The following is a 25,697-nucleotide window of genomic DNA, read 5'->3' on the forward strand; positions in this document are numbered from 1 at the left end:
GTCTGAGATTTCACCCTCAGATGCTACTGACATGTTTAACTCATCAGAAACTTGAGAAACAACACCCTGGGTAGTTACAACTTGATCAGTAACCTTACTAACTGATTCCTTAAGTTTCCGTTTATGCCATCCCTGCAGCATGGAAAAGGCGGACAAAGCCTCAGATACTGCAGAGGATACATGAGTAGATTATGAGAGGAAACGCAGGGCCCTGCATGTGGAGACTAAAAATGTTGGGACATTTTAGGAGAGAGCTGCGGCATATCTGCTATAGAAGACACCTGGACAACATCCGCCAAAGCTAATGGCTCAGAATAAAAAATCTTATCTCTATAATTTAATGTTCTCTCTATACAAGAGGAACAAAACGAAACTGGAGGTTTCACCTAAGGGTCATAACAAAGTTGACATGCAACAATTTGTAAGGCATCTTGGTCCATTTTAATAAAAAAATGATAACAGAGAAAAAAAAAATGTTATTTGCACTTCAAGAAAGTACTGTGTCTTTAAATAATGAATACTGATGTTTAAATAACGTTTAACACACAAGCCCTTTAAAACAATAAGCCCCAGGCACCCAAACACTTCAGCTGTTTACTGAGGTGCCTACCTGTCATGCAGCCTGAAACGATATTGTCAAAGATTAGTTCCGGACTCGCAATGGCAGCACTAACTACGGAGCTGACAACTGCGTCATACACTGCAGCCGAAGGAGCCCCAGAAGCGCTCCAACAGAATTACCCACCCCCTAGTAGGGAAACTCCCCCTTCTAGTAAAGAGCGGACCCGCAAAGCTAGTAAGACGATATTACTGTAAATGCCGACAAAACTCTCAGTCTCATATGCCAGGCAGGAATAATACAGAAACACAGTCCGGATCATAACCGGAGTAAAACAAACTGAGCCACCAAAAATAAATAAAATCTCCCCACACAGTCCACAGTGCCCCAGAAAACTGCCTGATTAATATTAACCCCTTCTTAATGTCACGTTTTTATATAAGTGGATCTATATGTAGAGAAAAATGTATTAATGATATATGCTCTGATACATTTTGGTATAATATAGCAATAGTAGAGAACCATAAATGACTTTATCGTTATTCTACAATTTGCTAATTTGAGGTTTGACAGACCTCGCTGAATGCGGAGAGCAATACGCTCTCCATATTCAGCATTGCAGCAGCAGCTCGTGTGAGCTGCTGGTACAACACCGCCCCCTACAGATTCGCGGCCAATCGGCCACCAGCAGGGGGTGTCAATCAACCTGATTCTACTCGATCGGGTTGAATTGCGGCGATGTCTGTCCACCTGCTTAGAGCAGGCGGACAGGTTATGGAGCAGGCTCGCCAGAAACACGCGCCCTCAAGCTCCATCCAGAGTTTGATAAATGGGCCCCCTATTATCAATTTTTCTTCATTTTCATGGTATCTTTATTTGAAAAGCAGAAATGTAAGCTTATGAGCAGGCCTTATTTGGTTCAGCACCTGGATAACGTTTGCTGATTGGTGGATAAATCAGTAAGGCAATTTCTCAATTAATAATCAATTTGTTATACTGGTTTATCAATCAGAAAAGCAAGCTACCTCCGTTCTGACACAGCGTACAATGTAAACAGTACATATAAGTGACTGCTGGTTAAAAGAAGCTTAAGAATAAAGAACAGCATTTGGGTTATAAACATTTTCATTCTTTGAGGACTTATTTTATTTCTGGAAGTTATTAAAAGGGGACATTATGCTTTAAGGGAGTTGATTTACTTTACCCGCCTTATTCAGATTACCAGACAGAAGCCAATTAGGTTGTGCAGATATAGGGCCCAACTCTCTCACTTCACAGGCATGAATTGAAATAAATGCACAGACATCATTAAATTCTTTTAAAAAAAGGACTGAACCTGGAAGACCCATTGATTGGTGAACTGATTTACAGAGAAAGTGCAATGCAAATCTTGCAGGGGAGAGTCAATGTGACAGGTAGCACCCAGTGCTGATAACACAAATACAAATCAGATTTATCTTGTGAGTGTGTGTGTAGTTCATCCGGTCTCCAGAACCGTGTAATAGTGGTGGCAGCAACCCATCGATATACTCTGTGATACACTCTGTGCTACCTGGATGTCATTTTAAAGACACATATCCTTTACTGTTATAATTTGTGCTGATTTTTTGTGAGCTGTTCTTTGGAGTTTGGGGCGCTTTTATTAGTTTTGTGTGTGTTATTACAAATCAGATTACCTTGTATTTGCTTCTAGTTTTGCATTCATGTCTTTTTCTATCAGTGCAATAAGTGCATTATTTTGAGACAAGCTCACCGACTTACATTTGGTGAAATGAAACAGTGAAAATTTAAGGTTTTAACTTTCAATGTAGTTTTTAAATTTTTATTAAGTTACTTGCTACTGCCATTTTTATTAGACCCATACTCACCTACCGATAACGATGATACGAATTGAGAATATTGTGAATCAGCTGCCCTTCATCTACAGAGCTGGGAGTTTAGTGAGCTAGGCCATTGAGAGAGCCCAGCATGCTCTAATTAGCAAACTGTGGTGCTGACAACATTGTGGGTGAGAGCTTGATTTGCTTATTATACCATTTGTATTTGAAGTTTTCTATGCCATGTGGTGAGTTCTATGTTGATGTCTTGCCGTGTACCAGGAGGAGATCCTTGGCTTGTTGAAGAAAAATAATTGCTTGGGCTGTTATCTTCAATTATGGACAGTTATCTTAATTTTTAGTTATTTGTGTTTATTTCTAATAGAAACATTAGGGTGTTTATCATCATTGTGCCCCCCTTGTTTTTATAGTAAGACATTTTTAGCAAATACAAAAAGACCTGTGGACTTCAGAAAAGCTCAGGAAACATCCCTGTTTACTTTACTAGCCATGGCTGCCAGCCAATGTTCCTCTAATTGTTTTGAGCAGCATGCTCAAACATTTTGTCATGTGCAGTTTTTGGCCAAGTAACTAAAATGTCATGAAAAACTCATGAAAACGTTACACAATCTAGTAGTTGGTGTTCTCTATTTAAACAACAGAAATAAATACACACTCTCTTTCTTGCCCACAAACTCTTGCTCTCTCTTTTAAATGCTCACTCTATCACACTATCTCTCACACACATTCACACTTTCTCATAAACACACTCTTTTACACTCCCCATACACCCATTCTTACACACACTTACTCTAACACTCTCCCACTAAAACATTAGCACACAATCTTACTCTAAATCCCTCTCACACACACTCACTCTAACAAACACACTCACTCTAAAACTCTCTCACACACTCTCACTTTAACATTCTCTAATACACAAGCACACACACTCTAACATACACTCACTATGAGACTCCACAAACACACACACTCTTGCTAAAACACTATTCCATACACACAAACTAACACACTACCTCATTCTAATACTCTCTCTTACACACACACACTCTCTCACACACATTCACTCTCTCTCCCTCACACATACTCTAACTTTAACACACACACACTTACTTACACAGACTCTCTCACACAAAACTCTTACACTCTCTCATATACACTTTCACACTCTAACAAACTCCCTCATACACACACTCACACACACTCTCACTCTTGAAATTTGTGTTTCTATCTTTTTTTTTTAAGGACGTTGCCATACCAAAAAGACTTCTTAGAATATCTCATCTGAGTGGAGAGGTTTTGAATATCAGGCCCTAACACAAAAACACACACTTTCATACACTTATCCTAACACTCTCATGCACACTCTTACTCTAACACTCTCAAACACTCTCATGCACACTCTCACTGTAACACACATTCAAACTCTCATACACACTCACTGTAACACACACTCAGACTCTCGTACACACTCACTGTAACACCCTCACACTATCATACACACTCACACATTTGCAACCAAGTGGCACGCACCTCAAAGTCTACACTTTTCACTACAAAAAAGAACATGGGATGTTTTAGCACAGTGCCTCTCAGAAGGCAAGGGCCCATATTTATCAAGCTCCGTACGGAGCTTGAAGGGCCGTGTTTCTGGTGAGTCTTCAGACTTGCCAGAAACACAAGTTATGAAGCAGCGGTCTAAAGACCGCTGCTCCATAAACCTGTCCGCCTGCTCTGAGCAGACGGACAGGAATCGCCAGAAATCAACCCAATCGAATACGATCGGGTTGCTTGACACCTCCCTGCTGGCGGCCGATTGGCCGCGAGTCAGCATGGGGCAGCGTTGCACCAGCAGCTCTTGTGAGCTGCTGGTGCAACGTTAAATGCGGAGAGCGTATTGCTCTCCGCATTTAGCGAGGTCTTGCGGAGATGATCCGCAGTATCGGATCAGGTTCGCAAGACCTTTGATAAATTGGGGCCAATGAGTTAAGTCGCCAAGACACCACACCTTTTTAAGATCTTTCCATATAGACCACCCCAGACCTTGCCCCACACTCTGATACTGGCCACAGGGACTGTTTTTCCCTTCACCATAGAGATAAAAAAATGACTTTGTATTTGCAACATGAGCGCAAAAACGGAAGCAATTTGGATTGCACTTGAACGATTGTAATGCTCCATATCACTAACATACTTGGGCTCCACTTGTCATTTTGGTCTATATGTTTAATACAATACCTGGGATTAAATGACACTTCTTTACCCTTATATACTCTTTCCCTTAACCTTAACTTTTATCTTTAAAGCTTTGGCATTTTCCCACTGCTAACAGAAATTACACATCCAGCTCATTATTTGGGTATTTGAGTCTCTGTCCTTCTAAGCCAAGGCAATGTTTTCAGGACTCTACATTAGATATGGAACTGAAACATATTCATTGTATGAGTATTACTGCAGTATTTTAGTTTTCACATTTCAGATACTCAGTACAGATACACAGTGCACCCCCCTCCGCTTGCTTGCAGCAGTGAAATTGTTAACTGTAAGCAGTCTGCGCCTTACTCACTGACAGCCGTTGCAAGTGCTCACTAATTAGGCTGCAGATGTTATCTAACGCCAGCCAGACATCCCAAAATAATTGCTAATAAGCCATGGCAAAAGCATAGCTTCCTTTCCTAAAACTCTATTTCAAATTAATCCTTAAATAAGATCAACAGGGGACTCATTTATTTAAAATGTGGAAAAATCCACATCAAACAGTCTATTCGTGAAAATGTATACTTTGTTTGGCAGAGGGTAAAAAATAAGGAAATATAAACGCTATAATGTTCTTTATTTTGGGATCGGCATTCTGAATTTTGCAGATTCATCAGGTCTTTTGATAGACAAACAGCCGAATACATTATTGGAAAAAATGGATGAAAAATAAATGATTGCTTGATGAATTTGGTTCATTCATTCGTTCATTTTGTTTGGCGCCAAAAAAGGTGCAGGAATAGGAGATTAGGAGTTATATTCTTTAGTTAATAAGCGCTTTTGCTTGTAATGATTTACAGGGGGTCTAACCACTCATTTATCCATCGTCCCTGTCCAATCCTACCATAGTGTTACTAATGACTGATGTTAGGGACAGCCGGTCAGGTACTAAATGCTGGATTTTACTCATATAGGAGTTGTATGTTCATAATCCTATGATGTAAGAATATTTTTAAATATGAATTGTCTATATTAGGTGTTCCCATTGGAAATAACAATAACAAATATACAGTATTCATCCAACCTGAATGCCTGCATGGATGAAATTCGGCAAACCAGATTACAAGTGAAGCAGTATTTTGTGTTTTTGCTATAGTGAAAACTCTGCTAGTAGGGTAGCGCTGATATTACAAGCTGAATTTTTTTTTTCGCTAGCGCTAACCTGACCAGTGCAAAGATTGGAAAATAGAATATCGCGTGCGCATTCACATATTCCCCCACACCCTACTCTCACACAAACACCATCACATATTCTCATTAGCCCGATATGAAATTAGGCATATTTCATATTCCAATGTTTTCAAACATGTTTGTTTAATATGCGCATACCCGATCGCATACTGTAAAATGTGCATACATGATTGCAAACTGTAAAATGCGCTTATCCGACATGAAAATATAAATATTGCATAAATATGCTTGAACATGTTTTCATCTACCTAACCGGAAAACGCTACAATGCACTTAGAAATATTATACTGTATGTATCTGTATGTTAAAGCCCTTTGGAGACCTCTTATCTTTGAGCCCTTATAACTTTTGTGTGCAATATTTTTTTTTTTTAAATAATATTTATTATATGGAGTTTTTATGTGTGTAACTGTACTTTGTGATGTTTTTTTGATGTGTTTTGTGACACTATTTCTTTTTGGAAAACAGTTAACCGCAGCTCTGACATCGTGGTAATGATTGCACTCAACTCAATGATCGCAAAAAACCCTTTCAAAATCGTTAGCTCTCCACTTGTTATTTAGCCACAAATGTTTTTAAAAAATCCAAACGGAATCTTTCGAACTAAACGCATTTTTCGTTCTGCACATACAATTTGTTTTATTCTATTAATAAAATAATATGAAAACAAGACAAAACTTGTTTGCAACTGAGATGACACCTGATGTGAATCCATGATGTTCTCAGAATTGCTTTTGGCAACGAAATTGTATTGAAGCTAATGATGGATTTCTAGAAATTATAAACAGTCACCAGAACTTGTACAGCTGTACTATATTTTATTATTCCCCTGAGTAGCTTCTTATTTAGAACAGATTGTTTTTATTCAGTAAGTGCAAGTTACAGTAAGTTTTCTGTAGTGTCATTTGTAATATTAGATCTGGGTGACTAGATATTTATTTTTTAATGGTAATCAGCACTTTTTTCATGAATTGGTCTTGACCCCAGACATTTGAAAATGAATGCTTGAGACTAAAATTTAACTTTGATGGTTCAGCAAGCTAGGTAGGCTTAGGAGAAGCAATGTATTACTGGGAGATAGCTTGTGATTGGTAGTTGCAAAAATGCCTCTTGTCTTTGGCTCACCAGATATGTTAAGCTAGCAACCAGTAGTGCTTACTTTAAATATGTGTTTAAGCAATAGTGCAATAATAAAGTTCTCAACACATTAGAAAATGTTATGTGTTGTTCTTTCACATCCCATTAATGTGAACTGTATACTGCAATGTTGTGCTTTTTGCTTATCCTCATTGGCTAAAAAGGACAGCTCCCTCTGCCTTACTGGTGGAGAGGGACAACACCTCTGTGGGATAAGAAAACATTGGTGTATTCAGAACACGAACATAAAAAGCATAAACTACAATTTAAAATGCCCTATTATAAGTGAAACAAAGACAAGTGTTGACTACAAGATCTACTAAAATACAGTGCTATTGTCCTGATTTGACTACATACTACAATGCTCTTGCTTAGAACCGTGCTATATGTATCTAAAGCTACAGGCCCGGACTGACCATAGGGCATACGTGGGCAAGGGCCAGTTGTGGGCTGGTACTGTTGCCCTAGCCCTGCCCAGTCACAAGCATTATTTATGCATGATACAAGGCCAGCCCTGCCTCTCACTACCTTCCTGTGTCTGTGAGCCAGGTCCCAGAATGATCATCCTCACAATGATGTACCTGTGTTCTCCCCTTTTGGGAGGGGCATGGCTACAGGGGTCTCAAGGGGTCTAAATTAAGATCAGACCCACACATCTAGGGGCCTCTTCTTGCCCTTTAATGAGTAGTGGCATTCCTAGCGTTGCCCAGGTTCCATGCCTGGCCCCTCAGTGTGCCCTTTGTCCAGTAAAAGAGCACTTACAGTATATGGAAAGTGTATACAATTTGCCTTAATGGTGGTAGGATGGGCACCACAGTGCTGTACAGAAAAACCTGTCACCATATTTGTACAGGAACGCTGTGCAAGTGAATATTCTCTGGTGTGGATAACCAAGGAAAAAGAAAGACAGTCGGGTAGATTACGAGTTTTGCGTTATGAGCTGTGCGGTGCTAACGTGCAGTTTTTTCTCACCGCTCACTTACCTACAGCACTGGTATTACGGCTTTTTACAAACCCGGCGTTAACAGGCAAGAAGTGAGCGTAGAGCAAAATTGAGCTCCACACTGCACTTCAATACCAGCGCTGCTTAAGTCAGCGGTGAGCTGGTTGTACGTGCTCGTGCACAATCAATGGGGAGACTCGGCTGAGAAACACCTGCAAAAAAGCAGCATAAAACTCAGTAACGCAGCCCCATTGATTCCTATGGAGAAACTAAAGTTATGTTTACACCTAACACCCTAACATGAACCCCGAGTCTAAACACCCCTAATCTTACATTTGTTAACCCCTAATCTGCCACCCCTGACATCGCCAACACCTACATTATACTTATTAACCCCTATTCTGCCGCTCCGGACATCGCCACCACCTACATTATACTTATTAACCCTTAATCTGCTGCCCCAACATCGCCGACACCTACATTATATTTATTAACCCCTAATCTCCCGCCCCCAATGTTGCCGCAACCTACCTACACCTATTAACCCCTAAAGTTAAAAGGGTTAGACTTAGGTTTAGGGGTTAATACATTTAGTATAGTGGGGTTGAGCTGGCATTCTATTGGCTGCTCCAATCAGCCAATAGAATGTGAGCTCAATCTTATTGGCTGATTGGATCAGCCAATTGGATTGAAGTTCAATCCTATTGGCTGATTGCATCAGCCAATATGATTTTTTTCTACCTTAATTCCGATTGGCTGATAGAATTCTATCAGCCAATCGGAATCTAAGGGACACCAACTTGGATGACGTCACTTAAAGGTACATTCATTCCGAAGAAGCCGTCGTTTGAAGAGGATGCTCCGCGCCGGATGTCTTGAAGATGGAGCCGCTCCACGTCGGAAGGATGAAGATAGAAGATGCCGTCTGGATGAAGACTTCTGCCCGTCTGGAGGACCACTTCTGCCCGTCTGGAGGACCACTTCTGCCGGCTTTGTTGAGGACATATTGCCGCGTGGATGTAGACTTCTCCCGGAAGTGAATCTTCGGGGGTTAGTGTTAGGATTTTTTAAGGGTGTATTGGGTGGATTTATTTTTTAGGTTAGGGTTTTGGGCAGCAATAGAGCTAAATGCCCTTTTAAGGGCAATGCCCATCCAAATGCCCTTTTCAAGGCAATGGGGAGCTTAGGTTTTTTTAGTTAGGCTTTTATTTGGGGGGTTGGTTGTGTGGGTGGTGGGTTTTACTGTTGGGGGGGTTGTTTGTATTTTTTTTACAGGTAAAAGAGCTGATTTCTTTGGGGCAATGCTCCACAAAGGGCCCTTTTAAGGGCTATTGATAGTTTAGTTTAGTTTAGGCTAGGTTTTTTTTTTTTTTGGGGGGGGGCATTTTTATTTTGATAGGGCTATTCGATTAGGTGTAATTAGTTTAAAGATCTTGTAATTTGTTTTTTATTTTCTGTAATTTAGTGGGGGCTTTTTGTAATTTAGCTAATTTTATTTAATTTATTTAATTGTATTTAATGTTGGGAATTTATTTAATTGTAGTGTAGTGTTAGGTGTCATTGTAACATAGGTTAGGTTTTATTTTACAGGTAAATTTGTATTTATTTTAGCTAGGTAGTTATTAAATAGTTAATAACTATTTATAAATACAAACTTGCCTGTAAAATAAAAATAAACCCTAAGCTAGATACAAGGCAACTATTAGGTATATTGTAGCTAGCTTAGGGTTTATTTTATAGGTAAGTATTTAGTTTTAAATAGGAATAATTTAGTTAATGAAAGTCATTTTATTTAGATTTATTTAAATTATATTTAAGTTAGGGGATGTTAGGGTTAGGGATAGACTTAGGTTTAAAGGGTTAATAAATTTAGAATAGTGGCGGCGACGTTGGGGACGGCAGATTAGGGGTTAATAAATGTAGGTAGGTGGCGGCAATGTTGGGGGCAGCAGATTAGGGGTTAACAAATATAATGTAGGTGGCGGCGATGTCCGGAGCGGAAGATTAGGGGTTAATAAGTATAATGTAGGTGGTGGCGATGTTAGGGGTGGCAGATTAAGGGTTAATACTATTTAACTAGTGTTTGTGAGGCGGGAGTGCGGCAGTTTAGGGGTTAATATGTTTATTCTAGTGGCGGCGATGTCCGGAGCGGCAGATTAGGGGTTAAAATTTTATTTTAGTATTTGCGATGCGGGAGGACCTCAGTTTAGGGGTTAATAGGTAGTTTATGGGTGTTAGTGTACTTTTTAGCACTTTAGTTATGAGTTTTATGCTACGGCGTTGTAGTGTAAAACTCATAACTACTGACTTTAAAATGCGTTAGGAATCTTGTCGGTAGAGGCTGTACCGCTCACTTTTTGGCCTCCCAGGACAAACTCGTAATACCAGCGCTATGGAAGTCCCATAGAAAAAAGGCTTTACGAAATTTACGAAGTCGGTTTGCGGTAAGGCCAAAAAAGTGTGCGGTACAAGACTCGTAATACCAGCGGGCGTAAAAAAGCAGCGTTAGGACCTGTTAACGCTGCTTTTTCACCTTACCGCAAAACTCGTAATCTAGGCGAGTCACAGAGAAACAGCTCATATTGATGGTGCCAATTGATGTCTGTGGGTGTTTGTTTTTGTGTAATAGTGGAAGTCTGGGCTGCTTTGTGTGTGCATTGGGTGTCTGGGGATGTTAATAAGCAGTTATTCTTTATTCAAATAGGAACTTCAATACCTTCTGCTTTTAGTCACTTTTTCTTATTAAATGACAACCAATTTACAAAATACACTGGCCTCTAGTTATCAACGTGTCTACTTACCTGCCATCGCCAGCCCCAATACACCCGCCTAAGCTCGCCTACCATTGCCGCCGCGGACCTGAATAATCTTGCCAAAGTTATCAATAAAGCTGTCAAAAAGCCGTGCACCAAGTACGGGGCGATGAGCAGCGGACTGTGATAGTTATCACTCATCCGATCTCGCTGCTCGGCTTTTTCTCAGCTTTATTGCTAGCCTGTCACTAAGCACCCACACTAAACTACACTGTTCTACCCCCTATACCGGCGCCCCCGGAGCCCCCGCAACTAAATAAAGTTATTAACCCCTAAACCGCTGCTCCTAGACCCCGCCGCAACTATAATAAATGTATTAACCCCTAAACCACCACTCCCGGAGCCCACCGCCACCTACATTATACCTAGTAACCCCTATCCTGCCCCCCCTATACCGCCGCCACCTATAATAAATTTATTAACCCCTATCCTGCTGATCCCGGACCCCGAGGAAACTAAATAAATTGTTTAACCCCTAAACCGCCGCTCCCGGACCCCGCCGCCACCTATATTAAACTTATTAACCCCTAATCTGCCCCCCTACACCGTCGCCACCTATAATAAATTTATTAACCCCTATCCTGCCGATCCCGGACCCCACCGCAACTAAATAAATTGTTTAACCCCTAAACCGCCGCTCCCGGACCCCGCTGCCACCAATATTAAACTTATTAACCCCTAATCTGCCCACTACACCGTCGCCACCTATAATAAATTTATTAACCCCTATCCTGCCCCCCCTATACTGCCGCAACCTATAATAAAATTATTAACCCCTAAAACCTAACACCCCCTAACTTAAATATTAATTAAATACATCTAAATATTATAACTCTTATTAACTAAATTAATCCTATTTAAAACTAAATTCTTACCTTTAAAATAAACCCTAATATAGATACAATATTACTAATTATTATATTGTAGCTATCTTAGGATTTATTTTTATTTTACAGGCAAATTTCAATTTATTTTAACTAGGTACAATAGCTATTAAATAGTTATTAACTATTTAATAGCTACCTAGTTAAAATAAAGAGAAATTTACCTGCAAAATAAAATCTAACCTAATTTACAATTACACCAAACACTACACTATCATTAACTAAATTATTCCTATTTAAAATGAAATACTTACCTGTAAAATAAACCCTAACGGCTAGATTTGGAGTTTTGTCGGTAACGACCCGAAAAGCTAACGCCGGCTTTTTTCTGGCCGCACCATAAAAATAACTCTGGTATTGAGAGTCCACATAAAGGCTGCGTTAGGCTCCAAAAAAGGAGCGTAGAGCATATTTAACGCAGCCTCAAAAACGTGCTCGTGCACGATTCCCCCATAGGAAACAATGGGGCTGTTTGAGCTGAAAAAAAACCTAACACCTGCAAGAAAGCCGCGTTCAGCTCCTAACGCAGCCCCATTGTTTGCTATGCGGAAACACTTCCTACGTCTGCACCTAACACTCTAACATGTACCCCGAGTCTAAACACCCCTAACCTTACACTTATTAACCCCTAATCTGCCGCCCCCGCTATCGCTGACCCCTGCATATTATTATTAACCCCTAATCTGCCGCTCCGTAAACCGCCGCTACTTACATTATCCCTATGTACCCCTAATCTGCTGCCCTAACATCGCCGACCCCTATATTATATTTATTAACCCCTAATCTGCCCCCCACAACGTCGCCTCCACCTGCCTACACTTATTAACCCCTAATCTGCCGAGCGGACCTGAGCGCTACTATAATAAAGTTATTAACCCCTAATCAGCCTCACTAACCCTATAATAAATAGCATTAACCCCTAAACTGCCCTCCCTAACATCGCCGACACCTAACTTCAATTATTAACCCCTAATCTGCCGACTGGAGCTAACCGCTATTCTAATAAATGTATTAACCCCTAAAGCTAAGTCTAACCCTAACACTAACACCCCTAAGTTAAATATAATTTACATCTAACGAAATTAATTATCTCTTATTAAATAAATTATTCCTATTTAAAGCTAAATACTTACCTGTAAAATAAATCCTAATATAGCTACAATATAAATTATAATTACATTGTAGCTATTTTAGGATTAATATTTATTTTACAGGCAACTTTGTAATTATTTTAACCATGTACAATAGCTATTAAATAGTTAAGAACTATTTAATAGTTACCTAGTTAAAATAATTACAAAATTACCTGTAAAATAAATCCTAACCTAAGTTAGAATTAAACCTAACACTATACTATCATTAAATTAATTAAATAAAATACCTACAATTACCTACAATTAAACCTAACACTAAACTATCAATAAATAAATTAAATACAATTCCTACAAATAACTACAATGAAATAAACTAACTAAGTTACAAAAAATAAAAAAATATTTACAAACATAAGAAAAATATTACAACAATTTTAAACTAATTACACCTACTCTAAGCCCCCTAATAAAATAACAAAGACCCCCAAAATAAAAAATGCCCTACCCTATTCTAAATTACTAAAGTTCAAAGCTCTTTTACCTTACCAGCCCTGAACAGGGCCCTTTGCGGGGCATGCCCCAAGAAGTTCAGCTCTTTTGCCTGTAAAAAAAAAACATACAATACCCCCCCCAACATTACAATCCACCACCCACATACCCCTAATCTAACCCAAACCCCCCTTAAATAAACCTAACACTAAGCCCCTGAAGATCATCCTACCTTGTCTTCACCTCACCAGGTATCACCGATCCGTCCTGGCTCCAAAATCTTCATCCAACCCAAGCGGGGGCTGGCGATCCATCATCCGGTGGCTGAAGAGGTCCAGAAGAGGCTCCAAAGTCTTCATCCTATCCGGGAAGAAGAGGCGATCCGGACCGGCAACCATCTTGATCCAAGCGGCATCTTCTATCTTCATCCGATGACGACCGGCTCCATCCTGAAGACCTCCACCGCGGACCCATCTTCTTCCGGCGACGTCCAACTGAAGAGTGACGGTTCCTTTAAGGGACGTCATCCAAGATGGCGTCCCTTGAATTCCGATTGGCTGATAGTATTCTATCAGCCAATCGGAATTAAGGTAGGAATATTCTGATTGGCTGATGGAATCAGCCAATCAGAATCAAGTTCAATCCGATTGGCTGATCCAATCAGCCAATCAGATTGAGCTCGCATTCTATTGGCTGTTCCGATCAGCCAATAGAATGCGAGCTCAATCTGATTGGTAGGAATATTCTGATTGGCTGATGGAATCAGCCAATCAGAATCAAGTTCAATCCGATTGGCTGATCCAATCAGCCAATCAGATTGAGCTCGCATTCTATTGGCTGTTCTGATCAGCCAATAGAATGCAAGCTCAATCTGATTGGCTGATTGGATCAGCCAATCGGATTGAACTTGATTCTGATTGGCTGATTCCATCAGCCAATCAGAATATTCCTACCTTAATTCCGATTGGCTGATAGGATTCTATCAGCCAATCGGAATTCGAGGGACGCCATCTTGGATGACGTCCCTTAAAGGAACCGTCATTCTTCAGTTGGACGTCGCCAGAAGAAGATGGGTCCGCGATGGAGGTCTTCAGGATGGAGTCGGTCGTCATCGGATGAAGATAGAAGATGCCGCTTGGATCAAGATGGTTGCCGGTCTGGATCGCCTCTTCTTCCCGGATAGGATGAAGACTTTGGAGCCTCTTCTGGACCTCTTCAGCCACCGGATGATGGATCGCCAGCCCCCGCTTGGGTTGGATGAAGATTTTGGAGCCAGGACGGATCGGTGATACCTGGTGAGGTGAAGACAAGGTAGGATGATCTTCAGGGGCTTAGTGTTAGGTTTATTTAAGGGGGGTTTGGGTTAGATTAGGGGTATGTGGGTGGTGGGTTGTAATGTTGGGGGGGTATTGTATTTTTTTTTTTTACAGGCAAAAGAGCTGAACTTCTTGGGGCATGCCCCGCAAAGGGCCCTGTTCAGGGCTGGTAAGATAAAAGAGCTTTGAACTTTAGTAATTTAGAATAGGGTAGGGCATTTTTTATTTTGGGGGTCTTTGTTATTTTATTAGGGGGCTTAGAGTAGGTGTAATTAGTTTAAAATTGTTGTAATATTTTTCTTAAGTTTGTAAATATTTTTTTATTTTTTGTAACTTAGTTCTTTTTTATTTTTTGTACTTTAGTTAGTTTATTTCATTGTAGTTATTTGTAGATATTGTATTTAATTAATGTATTGATAGTGTAGTGTTAGGTTTAATTGTAGGTAGTTATAGGTATTTTATTTAATTAATTTAATGATAGTATAGTGTTAGGTTTAATTGTAACTTAGGTTAGGATTTATTTTACAGGTAATTTTGTAATTATTTTCACTAGGTAGCTATTAAATAGTTCTTAACTATTTAATAGCTATTGTACCTGGTTAAAATAATTACAAAGTTGCCTGTAAAATAAATATTAATCCTAAAATAGCTACAATGTAATTATAATTTATATTATAGCTATATTAGGATTTATTTTACAGGTAAGTATTTAGCTTTAAATAGGAATAATTTATTTAATAAGAGTTAATTTATTTCGTTAGATTAAAATTATATTTAACTTAGGGGGGTGTTAGTGTTAGGGTTAGACTTAGCTTTAGGGGTTAATACATTTATTAGAATAGCGGTGAGCTCCGGTCGGCAGATTAGGGGTTAATAATTGAAGTTAGGTGTCGCCGATGTTAGGGAGGGCAGATTAGGGGTTAATACTATTTATTATAGGGTTAGTGAGGCGGATTAGGGGTTAATAACTTTATTATAGTAGCGGTGCGGTCCGCTCGGCAGATTAGGGGTTAATAAGTGTAGGCAGGTGGAGGCGACGTTGAGGGGGGCAGATTAGGGGTTCATAAATATAATATAGGGGTCGGCGGTGTTAGGGGCAGCAGATTAGGGGTACATAGCTATAATGTAGGTGGCGGCGCTTTGCGGTCGGCAGATTAGGGGTTAATTATTGTAGGTAGCTGGCGGCGATGTTGTGGGGGGCAGATTAGGGGTTAAAAAAATTTAATCGAGTGGCGGCGATGTGGGGGGGCCTTGGTTTAGGGGTACATAGGTAGTTTATGAGTGTTAGTGTACTTTAGTACAGTAGTTAAGAGCTTTATGAACCGGCGTTAGCCCAAAAAGCTCTTAACTACTGACTTTTTTCTGCGGCTGGAGTTTTGTCGTTAGATTTCTAACGCTCACTTCAGACACGACCCTAAATACCGGAGTTAGAAAGATCCCATTGAAAAGATAGGATACGCAATTGACGTAAGGGGATCTGCGGTATGGAAAAGTCGCGGCTGAAAAGTGAGCGTTAGACCCTTTTTTGAGTGACTCCAAATACCGGAGTTAGCCTAAAACCAGCATTAGGAGCCTCTAACGCTGGTTTTCACGGCTAACGCCAAACTCCAAATCTAGCCGTAAGATAGCTACAATGTAATTAATAATTACATTGTAGCTATTTTAGGATTTATATTTATTTAATCAGCCAATCAGATTTTTCCTACCTTAATTCCGATTGGCTGATAGAATCCTATCAGCCAATCGGAATTCGAGGGATGCCATCTTGGATGATGTCACTTAAAGGAACCGTCATTCGTCATTAGTCCGTCGGTAGAAGAGGATGGCTCCGCGTCGGCTTGTCTGAAGATGGCTCCGCTCTGCTCCAGATGAATGAAGATTGAAGACGCCGCCTGGATGATGACTTCAATCGGATGGAAGACTTCTTCAGCGCCCCTTGGATGATGACTTCAATCGGATGGAAGACTTCTTCAGCGCCCCTTGGATGATGACTTCGGCCGCTGCGGATGTCCTCTTCTGTTCCATTGGTGGTCGGCTGGCTGAAGACGGCTAAAGGTAGGATGATCTTCAGGGGGGTAGTGTTAGGTTTATTTAAGGGGGGTTTGGGTTAGAGTAGGGGTGTGTGGGTGGTGGGTTGTAATGTTGGGGGGGGTTGTATTTTTATTTTACAGGCAAAAGAGCTGATTTCTTTGGGGCATGCCCCGCAAAAGGCCCTTTTAAGGGCTGGTAAGGTAATAGAGCTGCTAACTTTTTAATTCAGAATAGGGTAGGGCATTTTTTTATTTTGTTTTGTTTTTTATCTTATTAGGGGGCTTAGATTAGGTGTAAGTAGCTTAAAATTGTTGTAATATTTTTTAAATGTTTGTAACTTATTTTTTTTTATTTTTTGGACTTTAGTTAGTTTATTTAATTGTATTTAATTGTAGTTATTTGTAGCTAATTTATTTAATTAATTTAATGATAGTGTAGTGTTAGGTTTAATTGTAACTTAGTTTAGGATTTATTTTACAGGTAATTGTGTATTTCTTTTAGCTAGGTAGTAATTAAATAGTTAATACCTATTTAATAACTATTCTAACTAGCTAAAATAAATACAAAGTTACCTGTAAAATAAATATAAATCCTAAAATAGCTACAATGTAATTATTAATTACATTGTAGCTATCTTAGGGTTTATTTTACAGGTAAGTATTTAGTTTAAATAGGAATAATTTAGTTAATGATAGTGTAGTGTTTGGTGTAATTGTAACTTAGGTTAGTTTTTATTTTACAGGTAAATTTCTCTTTATTTTAACTAGGTAGCTATTAAATAGTTAATAACTATTTAATAGCTATTGTACCTAGTTAAAATAAATTGAAATTTGCCTGTAAAATAAAAATAAATCCTAAGATAGCTACAATATAATTATTATTTATATTGTAGCTATATTAGGGTTTATTTTATAGGTTAGTATTTAGTTTTAAATAGGATTAATTTAGTTAATAAGAGTTATAATATTTAGATGTATTTAATTAATATTTAAGTTAGGGGGGTGTTAGGGTTAGACTTAGGTTTAGGGGTTAATAATTTTATTATAGTGGCAGCGGTGTAGGGGGGGCAGGATAGGGGTTAATAAATGTATTATAGTGGCGGCTGTGTAGGGGGGGCAGGATAGGGGTTAATAGGTATTATGTAGGTGGCAGCGGGGTCCGGGAGCGGCGGTTTAGGGGGGAATAACTTTATTTAGTTTCGGCATTGTAGGGGGCGGCAGATTAGGGGTGTTTAGACTCGGGGTACATGTTAGGGTGTTAGGTGTAGACAGCTCCCATAGGAATCAATGGGATGTTGGGCAGCAGCGAACATGAGCTTTCGCTATGGTCAGACTCCCATTGATTCCTATGGGATGTTTGAAAACCAGGTACGCTGGGCCGGAAAAGTGCCGAGCGTACCTGCTAGTTTTTTGATAACTATTAAAAGTAGTCAGATTGTGCCCAACTTGTGTGCGGAACATCTGGAGTGACATAAGAATCGATCTGTGTCGGACTGAGTCCGGCGGATCGAAGCTTACGTCACTATATTCTACTTTTGCCGGGCAGCAGGGCTTGATAACTAAGGCGAATCAGCCTCGCCACAAATACGCTGCGGAATTCCAGCGTATTTGAGGTTGACGGCTTGATAACTAGAGTCCAATGACAGAATGGTGTTTTAAACTTTAAGGGCTAGATTACAAGTGGAGCTTGTGCTAGAGTGTTTATTGTGCTAGTGGTAAGTCATTTATGCGAGTTGGGTTGCCCTGGTATTAAGAGTTGAAAGTAAAAAATTATGCTCTATTGCTAACCAGACTCGCCCAAATGACTTACCACTAGCACAATAACCTTCTGCTTCATAGAAGTCAAAGGAGCAAAAAAATTACAAAAAAAAACCCTACTCATACTCTAACCCTAAGCCATCATAAGCCCCTAGTCTAATAGCCAATAAACCATCACATAGCCCACTGCAAAGTTCCCACTGAAAAAGTAACCCCTAAACTGCCACACACCCCTAAACTGCCACCCCCCCACATCGCAAACTATCTTAATAAACTATTAACTCCTAAACCACCAACCGCATCGCAATACCGACACTATACTATTAACCCCTAAACCGCCATACCCCACATCACTAAGTAATATGCTAACTTATAAACCCCCTAACCTAACACCCACTAACCAAACCCAAATTAAAATCCCCCAAAATTTACAAAAACAAATCCTAACTACCTTAAAAAAAACTTACCTGTAAAATTAATAAAAAATCTAATCTTACCTTTTAAAATAAAAAAAAACAAAATAAAAACCTAACATTACAAAAAATAAAAACTAACATCACCAAAAAATTTAAAAAAGATTAACATTAAAGAAAATAACGTAATTATGAAATAAAAGTACTCCTATACTAATAAACCCCCCAAAAAACACCTTATAAAAAAAAAACTTTTCTAAAACTAAACTACCAATAGCCCCTAAAAGGGCCTTTTGTAGGGCATTGCCCAACAGTGATCAGCTCTTTTTAGAAAAAAAACAACACCTTAACCCATCTAACAATAACCCTCTACCCCCAAAAATAAAAAAATAAACTATCTAAAAGAACCTAATCTATAGAGTTTCCTGAAAAGGGTATTTGGCTGGGCAAGGGCAAACTCTTTTGCTGTTCATTAAAAAAAAAAAAAAAAAAAACACACCAAAAATAAAAAAAAAATGACACTAACCCCCAAGTTATTACTTACTGATGATGATGCTGGTAGCGCTCTATCTTCAGTCCGGTGGTGGTCCATCTTCTTATCTTCTTCCCGGCAGCGGTGATGGTGGTCCTCATCTTGACACAAAGTACATAGCGCTCCTCTTCATTCGGTCCCCAGTTGTACACTGAATTGTGAATGCGAGGTACCCCTTTTATGGGCTAGACTACCAGTGGAGCGCTAAATATCGCTCTTATATAAGCGATTTATGCGCTCCATTGTGTAATACCAGCACACGCTAATGTAGTCTGGTATTACAAGTTCACAGCTCTGTAGAGGATGTAAATTCAGGTTTATCATATAAGGGGCATAAGCTAAATGTTCTTAGTACTAATGAGCTTTATGTAATGGTCAGTACCACACACAGCCCCTATAGAGGATGTAACTTCAGGTTGATGGTTATAAGGGACATAAGCTAAATGTTCTAATTACTAATGAGCTTTATTTTATGGTCAGTACCACACACAGCCCCTATAGTGGATGTAACTTCGGGTTAATGGATATAAGGGGCATAAGCTAAATGTTCTTATTACTAATGAGCGTTATGTAAAGATCAGTAACACGGACAACTCTGTAGAGGATGTAAATTCAGGTTAATGGTTATAAAGGACATAAGTAAAATGTTCATAGTACTAATGAGCTTTATGTAATGGTCAGTACCACAGACAGCTCTGTAGAGGATGTATCTTCAGGTTAATGGATATAAGAGACATAAGCTAAATGTTCTCAGTACTAATGATCTTTATGTAATGGACAGTACCACATACAGATCTGTAGAGGATGTAACTTCAGGTTAATAAATATAAGGGACATGAGCTAAATGTTCTTATTACTAATGATCTTTACGTAATGGTCAGTGCCACGGACAGCTCTGTGGAGGATGTTACTTCAGGTTAATGAATATAAGGGACATAAGCTTAATGTTTTTATTACTAATGATATTTATGTAATGGCCAGTACCATGGACAGCTCTGTGGAGGCTGTGACTTCAGGTTAATGGATATAAGGGTCATAAGCTAAATGTTCTTAGTACTGTAATGGTCAGTAACCTGGACAGCTCTGTGAAGGATGTAACTTCAGTTTAATGGATATAAGAGACATAAGCTAAATGTTCTTAGTAATAATGATCTTTATGTAATGGACAGTACCACAGACAGCTCTGTAGAGGATGTAACGTCATGTTGATGGTTATAAGGGACATAAGCTAAATGTCATTAGTACTAATGAGCTTTATGTAATGGTCAGTCCCATGGACAGCCCCTATAGAGGATGTAACTTCAGGTCAATGGATATAAGGGTCATAAGCTAAATGTCCTTAGTACTAATGAGCTTTATGTAATGGTCAGTACCACAGACAGCCCCTATAGAGGATGTAACTTCAGGTTAATGGATATAAGGGACATTAGCTTAATGTTCTTAGTACTAAAGAGCTTTATGTAATGGTCAGTACCACACACACCCCCTATAGAGGATGTAACTTCAGGTTAATGGATATAAGGGACATTAGCTTAATGTTCTTAGTACTAAAGAGCTTTATGTAATGGTCAGTACCACACACACCCCCTATAGAGGATGTAACTTCAGGTTAATTAATATAACTAGTCTTCCTGTGCACAGCTGCCTTGAATCAAAGCATTACAACTTATAATCTGAATAGTACAAATAGATGAACACTTGGCTCTCTAAAGCCTTGGCTCTTTGTGCCCTGTGCTTCTAAGTGCCCTGTGTTACAAGTGGCCGAGTTAAGAACTGGAGTTAGAAACTGGAGGGGAAAACTGCTGTCCCACTAACAGGTAAAACGTACTAACTATACACCTGCACAATGCTTTCCATGTCTTTCCTGCTATTTCTGTCTGCCCTTTTCCTAAAAATCACTGCACTTCCCTGTTGCAACAATAACCCACACACTATCCATATCTCACCCTCACTCCTCTCATCCCCTATGTTCTTCTCTCATGAACTACTTTGTCTCCTTAGAAATACTTTCCCATATAACTCTTCTGTGTCTAATCATACCCATTCCTACAAGTCCCCCCCCTCACCTTCTGTCACTCACACTCCTACTACTGCTTGCTGCTGGCTACATCTCTCCTAACCCTGGCCCTGCAGCAATCACCACACTTTTACACTCTCATTCAGTCCCCCACTGCAAAAACTCTAGGTCACGCAATCCTAACAATCTCATCTCTATTAACACACATCGCTTATCCCCTCACTTTTCTTGTGCTCTTTGGAATGCTCGCTCTGTCTGTAACAAACTTACAACTGTTCATGTTTGTTTCTAACACCTTCAATCTTCTAGCAATTACTGAAGCCTGGCTATCTTCCTCTGACACTGCTTCCATTGCTGCTCTCAAGCACGGTGGTCTCCACTTTAGCCACACACCTAGGCCAGGTGAAAGACATGGTGGCGGTGTTGGAGTCTTACTCTCCCCCTCCTGCTCCTTTCAGCACCCGCAGCCTCATTCATCTCTCTCCTTTTCCTCCTTTGAAGTTCACTGCATCCGACTATTCTCCCCCCTCTCCCTCAGGGTGGCAGTTATCTATCGCCCCCCTGGACCAACCTCCCAATTCCTTGATAACTTTGCTGCCTGGCTTTCTCACTTTCTCTCTATCAAATACACCTGCTTTAATCCTGGGGGACTTCAACATCCCCATTGATAACCCATCTGCCCCTGCTGCCTCTAAGCTTCTCTCACTCACAAACTCCTTTGGTCTTTCACAATCCCCCCTATTCCCTACTCACCGCGACGGACACTCTATTGATCTATCTCCTACCTCTGCTCTCTCCGACGCGATCTGTCGCCCATTTCCCATCTCAGACCACCATTTGCTCACTTTTAAGCTTAACATACAGGCTAAACCTAATTCTCCCCCTCGCCCCCGCACCTGTAGAAATCTTCACACTGTGGATCCTCTACAACTCTCCAACCTTATTCAAAAACACCCCCCCACACACTTCCACAATATCCTGCCCTGACCTTGCTACAACCCACTATAACAATACTCTCTCCTCTGCATTGGACACTTTCGCTCCTCCCCAAATACATAAAACCCCACGTCGTCAGCTCCAACCCTGGCACTCTAAGCAAACACGCTACCTGCAAAAATGCTCTGTGCTGCTGAATGTGCCTGGAGGAAATCCCGCTCTGAATCAGAGTTCCTCCACTATAAGTTCACTCTTTATTCTTACTCCTCTGCCCTTCACTTAGCCAAGCAAACCTACTTCTCTTCTCTTATATCTACTCATGCCTCAAAACCTAAATGTCTCTTCTCCATTTTCAACTCTCTCCTTTATCCACCTGCTCCACCCCCTTCATCTGCCTTTAGTGCTCAAGACCTGGCAGACTACTTTTTCAACAAAACAATTACCAAAGTAATATCCCAACACAAGACTGCAACCTTCCATCTCCTCCCCCGGCAACCCCCTCCACCACTCTCAGCACCTTCCACCCTACCACTGAGAATGAAGTGAGTTCCCTATTATCTTCCTCACACCTCACTAACTGCCCACTTGACCCTATCCCTTCACATCTAATACCTTCTCTGTCTTCTACCCTCACTCCAGCTCTTACTCACATATTCAACCTATCCCTTACTACCGGTTCATTCCCATCTTCCTTTAAACATGCAAAGGTCATCCCCATCCTCAAAAAACCCTCCCTCGACCCCAATTCTCCTGCAACCTACCGCCCCATATCACTGCTTCTGCTAGCTTCAAAAGTCCTGTAAAAACTAGTCTTCGATCGCTTAACCCACTTCTTGTCCTCCAACTCACTGCTCGACCCTTGCAATTTGGCTTCCGTTGCCAACACTCAACTGAGACTGCCCTCACCAAGGTTACCAATAATCTTCTTTCTGCTAAAAAAAATGGCCACTACTCAATACTTATCTTACTTGATCTGTCTGCTGCTTTTGACACCGTTGACCATCCCCTTCTCCTACGGACTCTCAGCTCCCTTGGGCTCTCTGACACTGCCCTTTCCTGGATCCACTCCTATCTCTCTAATAGGTCCTTTTCTGTCTCCTTTGCTGGCGACTCCTCCTCTCCAATGCCTCTGTCTGTTGGAGTACCTCAAGGCTCTGTTCTGGGTCCTCTACTCTTCTCTATTTATACTTCCTCACTGGGTAAACTTATCAGTAGCTATGGCTTCAACTGCCACCTCTATGCTGATGATACTCAGATCTACCTATCCACCCCTTCACTCTCTCCTTCTGTCCTTTCTCACATCAGTGTCTGCTTATCTGGCATTTCTTCTTGGATGGCCTCTCACCACCTAAAAATCAATATGTCTAAGACTTCTAATCCTCCCCTCTAATTCTACCCCGGTTTCTAACTTTTCAATCACTGTTGGTGACACCACTATCTCCCCATCACCCCAAGTCCACTGCCTAGGAGTTACACTTGACTCCAATCTGTCCTTCATACCCCACATCCAATTGCTCTCTTCCTCCTGTCGCAACCACCTACGCAATATCTCCAAAATGTGTCAGTTTCTTAATGCTGAAACTACTAAACAGCCAATCCACTCCCTGGTAATCTCCTGACTTGACTACTGTAATAACCTACTAACTGGCCTCCCTCTCTCCCACCTCTCCGCTCTTCAATCCATCCTAAATGCCTCTGCTAGGCTAATCCACCTCTCACGACGCTCTGTATCGGCTGCACCTCTCTGCGAGTCCCTTCACTGGCTACCCAGCCACAGTAGAATTAAATTCAAAATTATCATCCTGACCTACTCACTCATCAACAAATACAATCCAGCCCGCCCCCTAAGATCCAACAATAACCTGCTCCTTGCATCTTCGACCATCACCTCCTCCCATGCTAGGCTACAGGACTTCTCTCGTGCGGCACCAACCATCTGGAATGCACTTCCTAGAGCTGTCAGACTCTCCCCTAACCTTTCCTCCTTTAAACGCTCCCTTAAGACCTTTCTGTTCAGGGAAGCTTATTACCCAACTCAGTAACAAATTATTTTCACTTGCCTAATTGCTGCCCACATCTAACTCCACACTAACATCATTCTAACCTTTGCAGTCCCCACCTCCTGTTTCTCACCCTCCTACCCATCTAGATTGTAAGTTCCCACGGGAACAGGGCCCTCAATTCTCCCTGTATTTGTTTGTTAAACTTTGTCTGGTGACTTTTATATTGTATTGTACTGTACTTTTATTTTTGTACCCATGGACAGCGCTGCGGAATCTGTTGGCGCTTTATAAATAAATAATAATAATAATGAATAAGGGACATAAGCTAAATGTTCTTAGTACTAATGCGCTTTATGTATAGGTCAGGACCACGGACAGCTCCATGGAGGATGCAACTTTAGGTTGATGGTTATAAGGGACATAAGCTAAATGTTCTTAGTACTAAAGAGCTTTACGTAATAGTCAGTACCACACACAGCCCCTATAGAGGATGTAACTTCAGGTTAATTAATAAAAGGGACATAAGCTAAATGTTCTTAGTACTAATGAGTTTTATGTATTGGTTAGGACCACAGACAGCTCCGTGGAGAATGTAACTTTAGGTTGATGGTTATAAGGGACATAAGCTTAATGTTCTTAGTACTAATGAGCTTTATGTAATGGTCAGTACCACGGACAGCCCCTATAGCGGATGTAACTTCAGGTTAATAGATATAAGGGACATAAGTTAAATGTTCTTTATACTAATGAGCTTTAGGTAATGGTCAGTACCATGGACAGCGCTGTAGAGGATGTAACTTCAGGTTAATGGATATAAGGGACATAAGCTAAATGTTCTTAGTACTAATGAGCATTAGGAAATGGTCAGTGACATGGACATCTCAGTGGAGTATGTAACTTCAGGTTAATGGATATAAGGGACATAAGCTAAATGTTCTTAGTACTAATGAGCTTTATGTAATGGTCAGTACCACAGACAGCCCCTATAGAGGATGTAAATTCAGGTTAATGGATATAAAGGACATAAGCTAAATGTTCATAGTACTAATGAGCTTTATGTAATGGACAGTATCACGGACAGCTCTGTGGAAGATGTAACTTCAGGTTAATGGATATAAGGGACATAAGCTAAATGTACTTATTACTAATGAGCTTTATGTAATTGTCAGTATCTTGGAGAGCTCTGTGGAGGATGTAACTTCAGGTTGATGGTTATAAGGGACACAAGCTAAATGTCCTTAGTACTAATGAGCTTTATGTAATGGACAGTACAACGGACAGCTCTGTGGAGGATGTAACTTCAGGTTAATGGATATAAGGGACATAAGCTAAATGTTTTTAGTATTAGTGAACTTTATGTAATGGACAGTACCACGGACAGCTCTGTGAAGGATGTAACTTCAGGTTAATGGGTATAAGGGACATAAGCTAAATGTTCTTATTACTAATGATCTTTATGTAATGGTCAGTACCACAAACAGCTCTGTA

Source organism: Bombina bombina, chromosome 2 (assembly GCF_027579735.1).
Source record: "Bombina bombina isolate aBomBom1 chromosome 2, aBomBom1.pri, whole genome shotgun sequence".
Taxonomy (NCBI): domain Eukaryota; kingdom Metazoa; phylum Chordata; class Amphibia; order Anura; family Bombinatoridae; genus Bombina; species Bombina bombina.